The following is a 9,529-nucleotide window of genomic DNA, read 5'->3' as shown; positions in this document are numbered from 1 at the left end:
AGGATATTTCATTATCTGGTCTTATGAGCATTACTTCTAGATCTGAGAGTGAAAAACAAAATTCGGAACTTTATGTCAAAAACAACCAACTTGTCTTCTTTTATGATGAAGTTTAATGCTGCTATACACTCATAACGCAATACACAAATTTCCAATGATTTTGATTGCATGAAGAAAGCTCATGTTTTTGAGACATCTCTTCCATTAGAACATCAAGCATCAAAGTTTTATACGAAAATGATTTTTTCTATTGTTGAAAATGAATTATTTTATTCTATCTACTCATGCTCATGTGGTATAGTTTCTATTGCTGAAGGGATGATGTTTATGTAGTTTTAGAGCAATCCTTGGGTCAATATGCTGAAAATCGAAGTTGGTTTTCTATTCAAAACTTGAGCATAATCGAAATGTAAAGGATTTTAAATTTCAGGTATTAATTTTCATTACAATTTGAAATATATGAACATTAATTTATAATTTTTTCATTTATTTGAATAATTTTTAAAATTTAAAAACATATTTTATTCTTTTTTTTTCAGGTGCATGTGAATGTAAATGAAGAAATTTTCAAATGTAGTTGCATGGTATTTGAGCTTTATGGTGTTTTGTGTAGGTATGTGTTATGTATTATAAAGAAGATGTTTTTGAAACAGATTCCATCTAAGTATTTGTTAAGAAGATGGCAGAAAGATATAATTCGTCCAGAAGAATTGGAACAAAAATATTCATCAGACGATAGTAGTGTTGGCTGCCAAAAGATGGTAACTAATTTATATTATGTTGTGGCTGAGTGTATAAATTTAATTTCTCATGATCCTAAAAAGTTGTTGGAGTATTTTGAATGGCAAAAATAGAAGAGGAATCCACTTAAAGAAAATCCGCCAGAAAAAGATTCTCGTTCAAAAAGTGAACACTTTGATTCTTTAATTGGTGTTTCTAAGCCTGATGTTTATGATATTTTGAATCCTGAAGTTGCTAAATGCAAATGAACTGGTTCTGGTAAAAGGTTCAAAAGTCAGAAAGAGAAAGCTATGGATGATCAAGTGAAGGAAGGAGAACATGTAACTTTTATAAAAAGAAAATAGACACTAGTGAATAGCATGATATAAGAAACTGTCCTCTCTGAATAGAAATGGAAAAGAAAAAAGAAGTGGAAAAAGAAGAACAAGTTATTCAAGAGAAAGAGTTTGAAAGAAAAAAGGCATTGGACAAAGGAAAACAACTTACTTATGAAAAGAATTTACCTTGTTAGCAAATCATTTAGAAGTTTGATTAATATTTTTTAACAGTTTTGTTATTGTTTTTGTATAAATTTTTGAGAATTTCCTTGATTGATATTTTTACTCTTTTAATATCTTTTGTTTATGTCAACATTTTGAAGTTAATTTTTTTTTTATTTGTCTATTAGTGTCTTTGTAAGTTATATTGCAGTCATTACATATTCCAGTCATTATGAATTATTGTCATTACCAATTTAAACTTTTACCAATTCCATTCTTTTCCTTAATAAAATCATTTTATCAAAATATTCGTTTTCATTGATTTTATTTAAGAAAATCGTGATTTTATAAACGTGGTTAAAGTCAGCAGTTTATATTAACTGCTCAGGTAAGTTTTAGAATGATAACCGATTTACAGAACTGCTGATAAAGAAATGTTGACTTGAATTCTACCTTGGATATATAAATCAGCAGTTATTAAGTTTATAATTGAAAATATTTAAATAAAGATACAACTGCTGATACATAAATAATAATCAGTAGTTCTTTATAATGCATTCACTTATTTTATTTAATAAAAGCATGATTTTAGAAACGTGGTTAAAGTCAGCATCTTATTTTGACTGATGATGTAAGTTCTAGAATTTAAGATAGTTAAATAAAGATATAACTATGGATTTTATTAACAATATTTATAACTGCTGATTCTAAAGTGTTGATACTTATATAATAATCAGCACATCTCAATAATATTAATAATGTTAATAGCAATATTAGATGTGTTAGCTTTCATGAAAGCTTATAGATTACAAATCATCGGTTCTTATAGTTTACAAATCAGCAATTCTAATATTTAGAAATGCTGATTCTAAAACTATCTTAACTCTTGATAGGTAAATGATAGCAAAAGTTCTCTATAATGCATTCACTGATTTTATTTAATAAAAGCATGATTTTAGAAATGTGGTTAAAGTCAGCAGCTTATCTTGACTACTTATGTAAGTTTTAGAATTGAAAATATTTAAATAAATATACAACTACGGATTCTTATTAGCAATATTAATAATTGCTTTCTTGAAAGCTTGCAAATCACAAATCAACATTTATGATAGTTTATAAATCAGCAATTAATAAGAACTGTTGATTCTAAAACTATGATAGTTTATAAATCAACAATTCTTAAGAACTATTGACTCTTATTAGCAATATTAATAATTGCTTTCTTGAAAGCTTATAAATCACAAATCAGCATTACAACTTGTAAATCTAGACCTTGTTCACCTTGATCTTTCTAATGGAGGTATATAAAGTTTGAATCTTGATGATGAAATTATTAGATCTAACTAGTTTTAGGTGTTATGAACTTTGGGTCACTTTAATGCATAAAGTTTAGATCTTGAAAGTTTATGAACTTTTTATGGATACAGTTCCATCTAAACATCATTTTGATTCGGATCTAAAGGTTGGAAACTTCACGTCATGTATTTCAAATAAAAATAAATTTCTGGTTACTTTTTCGTATTTAACATTTTGTTTTAATCAATCCATATAATATACGGGTCTTACAACTAATTATAATAAAAATATGTAAATAAGGACTCTTGTATTTGATATTTGCTTTACCGAAACAATGGCTTTAATGTCGTTCGTGTTTTTGGAATTATTTTTATAAAACAAAGCCTTTTAAGAGAAAAAAACAAACAAACAAAGAACATTGACTAAGCGACTATATTGGCATTTTTTTAACGAAGTTGACTTTTATAAAAGAATTTAAAAAAAGAACTTTTATGCAATCATATTTGTGTTATTTTCAAACAAACAAATATCTAATTTGCAATGTCTTTATAAAAATTAGCGTCTTTTATTCTAAAATTCTTCATATTTTGAAGAGCCAAAAGGAAAAAAATTATTGTAAGGAATGCATTATTCACATGTCCTTTTTCGTTAACCAACCAAATGAATTATTAGATTAAAAAAATATAACAAGATTAGCAAAACAAATAACGACATCCACAATTCACCTTTCACCAAATCAAGTTATTATCTATTTTTCAACCAGCTTTAATGAATCATCAGAAAAATAAATTATTGATGCGTTTTTTTTAAGGATTGTTTTCGCGAAACATATAATTTTTGTATAATTATTTATTTTGTTAATTTGTAAAAAGTCATACAAGTAATGCGTCTTACCGTTCATACCAAATATTTTCTTAGAATTCTCTCTCTCTCTCTCTCTCTCTCTCTCTCTCTATATATATATATATATATATATATATATATATATATATATATATATATATATATATATATATATATATATATATATATATATATATATATATAGGGGACAGTTCAAATAAAAACAATAAATAGTGTGAGAACGTAAAAACACTTTTCTATGTTATTATTCTGCAATGAATTTTGTATCGACAATTTTATGTCATTATTCAGCAAAGAATAAATGAATATTCAAAGGTTAAAATTAAAATTACAATTTACTACAAAAATGCACATACATAAGTTTATAATAGAATAATAACATTGTAATGAATATATGACTAATCCAAAGTTAATATTTATATTAGAGTTACTTCAACAATACACATATACAAAATTCATTACAGAATAATAACATAAACATAGTGTTTTTACGTTGTCACACTATTTACTGTTTTTATTTGAACTTACTTCTATATATATATATATATATATATATATATATATATATATATATATATATATATATATATATATATATATATATATAGTAGGTTATAGCCCGTGGAAACCACGATTACAAAAATAAATAAAATTTTGTAATAAAAAATCATAATTATTAATCATTATTTTCAATAAATTATTAATTAAGATATTTACATAATTTTATTTTATATAAAATTATAGTCATTTATTTAAATAAATATGCAATTCACATATTGGTGTTTAAAAATATAGCCAGATTTATGTCTCCTTTAAAGTAAACAAATTGGTGTTTAAAAAAGTATAAAACATTTATCAATTCTCAGTTTATGTATTTTTACTTAAAGAGAAGTTTTAAAAAAACATTTTTTTTAAATAATGTAAAAGATAATTAAATGTCGTTATAATTTTTGTACTACTATAATTTTATATTTCCCAGTAAATACTAATGAATCATATGTAAATCTTTGGTTTTGAAAATGAGTATTCTTAATGCTTAAATATTAAAGGATGATCGAAGTTACGATCATTTAATTTTTGTTATCACTTTATAGTAATAAATTGAAGAATAACGGAAAATAGAGGATTCTATCAATACCACAACTTACTCATATATATATATATATATATATATATATATATATATATATATATATATATATATATATATATTATTGGTCCAGTTTCTTATTTTAGAGTGAGTAGACGTACAATTGATAGTACAAACTCCATGAATATGTAGTACATTTAGGTTATATATATATATATATATATATATATATATATATATATATATATATATATATATATATATATATATATGGTTGGGTACAACAAAAAACCATTTTATAGAGCAAAGTTTTCATAAAAAAAAAAACTAAAAATATAGATTTTAATAACTTTTTATCCTCCATCCATTGATATCAAATTTGATAAAAAAATTTTTGATCTGTTCAGATTCACAGATTCACATTGTGAATTTGTTCAGATTCACATTGTGGATATGTACAGATTCACTTTGTGAATTCTGTGCAGATTCACACTGTAATTTGTGCAGATTCATACAGTGAATTTATACAAAATTAATGACTTATAGTGTAGATTCACATTGATAAAAAAAGTATAAAAAAAATATCAAATTTGATACCAATAGAAAGAAGACAAAAGGTTATGAATTTTAATATTTTTAGAATGTTATTTCGATAAATAATAAGATCTAAAACTTGAAAATATAATGGTTCATTGGATCTATAGTTTAAAATGGTTCCTTGTAGAACTTTTGAGGACTCTTTTTTTGGTCAGGATACCTTAAAATTTTGAAAAAAATATAAATCATAAAATCGAGCATAGTACTATATCGAAGAGAAGAAAAAAAATTGGAAAAAAAATTCTGGATCATTAAAATTGAATCATTGATCATAAAAAATGAATCATGGATCATAAAAATGATCCATGCTTCAATTTTAATGATTCAAATTTTTTTTTCTCTCCGATATAGTAGTATGCTCGATTTTATGATTTGTATTTTTTTATTATTTTTTCAATTTTTTAAGGTGTCCTCACTGAAAAAAATAGTCATCATCCGATCCTATCTCTCTCTCTATATATATATATATATATATATATATATATATATATATATATATATATATATATATATATATATAAAAGTTAGCCTTGTACTTTGAGAATTAAGAAAAGTGGGATAGGAGGAATTTTGTGTATCTTTCCTTGATCTTGTGGATTTTAGTTTGAATTTTTGGGATTTTAGGCATGAATCATTTTCCTGAAAGTTTATGGATCGGATATTGGGTCACATTTGAATGGGATGCTTCATTGGGTCTGATTTTGTTGGGATTTGGGTAGTCCGTTTCCCACATCTGTTAATCTATACTGAGAAGAGACGAAAGAGGGACATGTGGACATTTACTGTTTATGCGCCAATGGGTTTCTTCCACGCAGGTTAGACAAATGTTATGCTCCACCACCTCTTCTGGCTTTCCCAATGCACCGCTACTCTTCTGGATATTGCAATACACCACTACCCCTATCTCCACTCCCACCTCCTCTTTTCTTTCATATTTTTCCAAAAACATTTGTGCATTGCCCCCCTCCTTTTTCTTCTCACCACAAGAAAAATCACGATCTTTGGTCCGGGCGCTCTCCCTCCTGCCATTTGCTTTTACTTGCTACAACTTTCTTTCTTCAAATTAGGAGGAAATTAACTATGACGACCAAGGATACCGACCTGTCCCCGCTTCCCCTCCCGTCGTTTTTTGACAACTGCTCTCCACCGCTCCGCATTTGATGACAAATTTTTGGTTTTCGCTTTGTTGATTGTTTGTTGTTGGGTGATAAATTAGGTGCTGCCTATCCCACCACCTTTCCTCGCTTTTTCGGAACATACAGATACAATGTTTTCTTTCTCTTGGTATCTCACATCTCCTCCTGCTTCTACAACCCCTCACATTTCATATTCCTAAATAATTATAGAAAAAAAAAATGTTTCTCTCCATTTCTTCCCCTAAACAACAGTCGAGCGATGGAAAAATTGATTACTTCACTTCCTGCTTTGAGTTAGACGACAGACATCTCAACAACATGGATAAGACTCCAAATGAACCGATGAATGCTCAATTACGTGTTGAACTTTTATGGTTTGCACATCCGGCTTCAAGCCAGTATGTCATATTTATTGCAGGTGGATCCATTTCTTCTTACATATGGGTTTCAAAATTAGGTTTTTTTATGGGATTGGAAGTTATGGAGATGGAAAGGTGCACTCATCCTATGGGTTGTGCTTCTTGGTTTAAATTTCAATTATAAATTGGGGCATCCTCTTTGTATCGCCTCCACTATTTTGATTTCTTTAAACCCTATGGATTTACCTCAATTTGGTTGAATTTTGGGCTCTATATCATCAAATTAATAGACAACAATTTTTATTCTACTTCATTGTGTTATGTTTTTTCGTCTCTCTAAGTTATGGTATTTGGTTTTATTTTCTAGATATATGTTATGTTATAATTTCAACCTAATGTATTAATGGTCTTCTTCAGGTTAATGGAAGAGAGCATTAAGGAAACATTAACGGTTAATTATAATATTTCGATCTCTTGAATGAATTAGGTTATTGAACATTCTGTGAGTGCTCCAATAGCTCTAGGAATACTGCAAGGATCATTATATCATCAAAAAGATGAAAATGTCTCTGTATCATACATACGTAAGTTCAAGAAATGTTACTTTAAATGAAAATTACCAACTATGGGTTCAGGAGCTTCAGACAAATCACTTTTATGGCTTGTTTGAGAAAAATGGTATTATAATAAATAGTTAGCATACCAATTTTTATACTTTGCCATAATGATACATCCATGGAAGGACTTTGAGATGGATGTGATCCATTCTTCTGCAACTTATTATGAGATATGTTTTGAAAGAGAAAGAAGCTGCTAATTTGAAAATGAATGTGATTCATATAGGTTTTAATGAGCTCAATCTTTGTGGATGCAAGAACTAGAAGAGGCCACGAGTGAGATGTTCCAATTGATTGAAACAGCTTCTGTTTCGATACTTCGATACTGACGGTTGATATTGACGGTCTTATAATAGGATGGAATAAAAATAGTTGAGTTGACTGGGCTGCCTGTTGGAAAAGCTATTGGTATTCGTTTTTTAACACTTCTTAAAGATTGTTCAATTCATACGGTCCAAATGATATTGAATCTGGTGTTGGAAGGTATTCTATTTATCTCTCTCTCTCTCTCTCTCTCTAAATACATGCCTATGAATTTGGTATAAGATGAATAAAACCTTTTTGATTTAGTTTTATCATGACAGTTTTTAATATTCTCTGTTCATCATAATATATCTATAGTTCAAAAATGTATTTTTTCCTTAAATCCCCGTTCCCTTTGCATTAGTTGATTATAAAATTAATTATTGTAATATATTAATAATAATATGGCTTTAAAATCTTGCTACGGTGTACTTCTCTTCTTTCACCATATGACATCACTACCTTCATCACATGCTTTGATTTTTTCTTCAACCGTGTGATTTTTAGTGATTTAGATGAATATTATAACATGTGAAAGACAGGAGATTTAATCCCAAGTCGAGAATGCAAGTTATTCCTCTTGCACTTAAAGGCTAGGTAACTTTAAATGAAGCACATATTCACCTCGATCTTCATTCACACGGGTATAATATCACTATTTTTTATATGTTTCCAGGAAATATGTGCTTGCTAATATATACTTCTTATACTGTTTTCACAGGAGAAAGTATATCAAATGGGTTGTAGAGCTTTTATATCTACATAAGAAAGAAGAAACACATGTTTATGAGGCTTGTAGTTTAGTTTTTTTAGTTAACATTTTTGTTCTCCATACTCTTCCTGTTATTAGCATCATATGTAAAATTGCTTTTGTAACAAATCGTCCTCTAAGAACATCCGCATTTCCATCGCTATAATATTATGCTTCCCACATAAAGTTTCTTTCAAAATAACATGACAATTTTTAGGTTGTTTAAAAGTTAATGTAATGTTGCTTGATATGATCTAAGATGGGTTCGTTAAATATTGTGTGCTCTGGCTAGCAGTATACGTAGTTGTTGTCACTGGAAGTATGAAATTATAATTGGGTTCCAGAATGGTTGTATATAACGAGAAGTGTTTAGTTCATATATATGGAGTTATTATTAGGTACTATACAAATGGGTTCAGATTGGATAAGATTTGCATTGGGCCAATATAATATCGATAATACTTTCTTATTCAAATTTATATTTTTATTTGTGGAACACGTCCATTGCAAAAACTATAGTAGACTTTCAACATCAACTGGTAAATCATTCAAAAATTGTTGAATAAACGTAAATTTATATAGCAGATCCCTAAAATTTATAAAATTTAAGTAGATGATAATACTGCCTTTATGTCTAAAAAATAATGTAAATAAATATGTTCCTTTTGTAACATGCATATAATATACTAAAAAAATTATATAAACAATTGTTTTTTTTTTGGACTAAATGAGAAACGTCTCGTTCTTACATAAAGGTCACATAAATTGTTACGATACTAGGCCGTCTTTAGGACAACATTAATACTTCTGTAGTGTGTATATATATATATATATATATATATATATATATATATATATATATATATATATATTATATATATATATATATATATATATATATATATATATATATGAACCAATCAAAATTAAACAAAAATAAAATAATTAATAAATCATAAAAGGGTATAATAGTAATATATGCACACGATTATATGAAAATTTCTAAGATATTGGACCATTTATTCTTATATTTGGTCATTCTACATTTTAAAAACCCTACTCCACCATAAAATCAATTGCATCACATGAATCGGCTCCTTCACGATCGGTCTTCCAGCCGTCGTCAGCCGACCATCACCACCCACATATCTTGATCGAGTCTTAACTCTTCTATCTCCGTGTTTAATTTTTCACTATCTAATTCCATGTAAATTAATTATGCTGAAAGCGATAGTTATCGAGGTATCGGAGGAAAACAAATGTTGGCCAAATCCTTCTCAAATATTGTAAAAGCGT

The 9,529-nt window shown here is 27.5% G+C and overlaps 1 long non-coding RNA gene across 1 annotated transcript; it reads left to right on the top strand.

Annotated features, from left to right (window-relative positions):
- The first annotated feature begins 5,637 nt into the window (after positions 1-5,637).
- LOC145140484 (uncharacterized) lies at positions 5,638-8,378 on the top strand. The gene is made up of 4 exons (XR_013722184.1): positions 5,638-6,621; positions 6,980-7,662; positions 8,021-8,126; positions 8,204-8,378. It is a non-coding gene; the product is annotated as an uncharacterized LOC145140484 (long non-coding RNA).
- Positions 8,379-9,529: the final 1,151 nt, after the last annotated feature.

This window comes from Lactuca virosa, chromosome 9 (assembly GCF_052849685.1).
Source record: "Lactuca virosa cultivar CGN04683 chromosome 9, Lactuca_virosa_CGN04683_v6, whole genome shotgun sequence".
NCBI lineage: Eukaryota > Viridiplantae > Streptophyta > Magnoliopsida > Asterales > Asteraceae > Lactuca > Lactuca virosa.
Note: the sequence above shows the minus strand (reverse complement) of the source record. Positions and strands in the feature narration are given on the sequence as shown.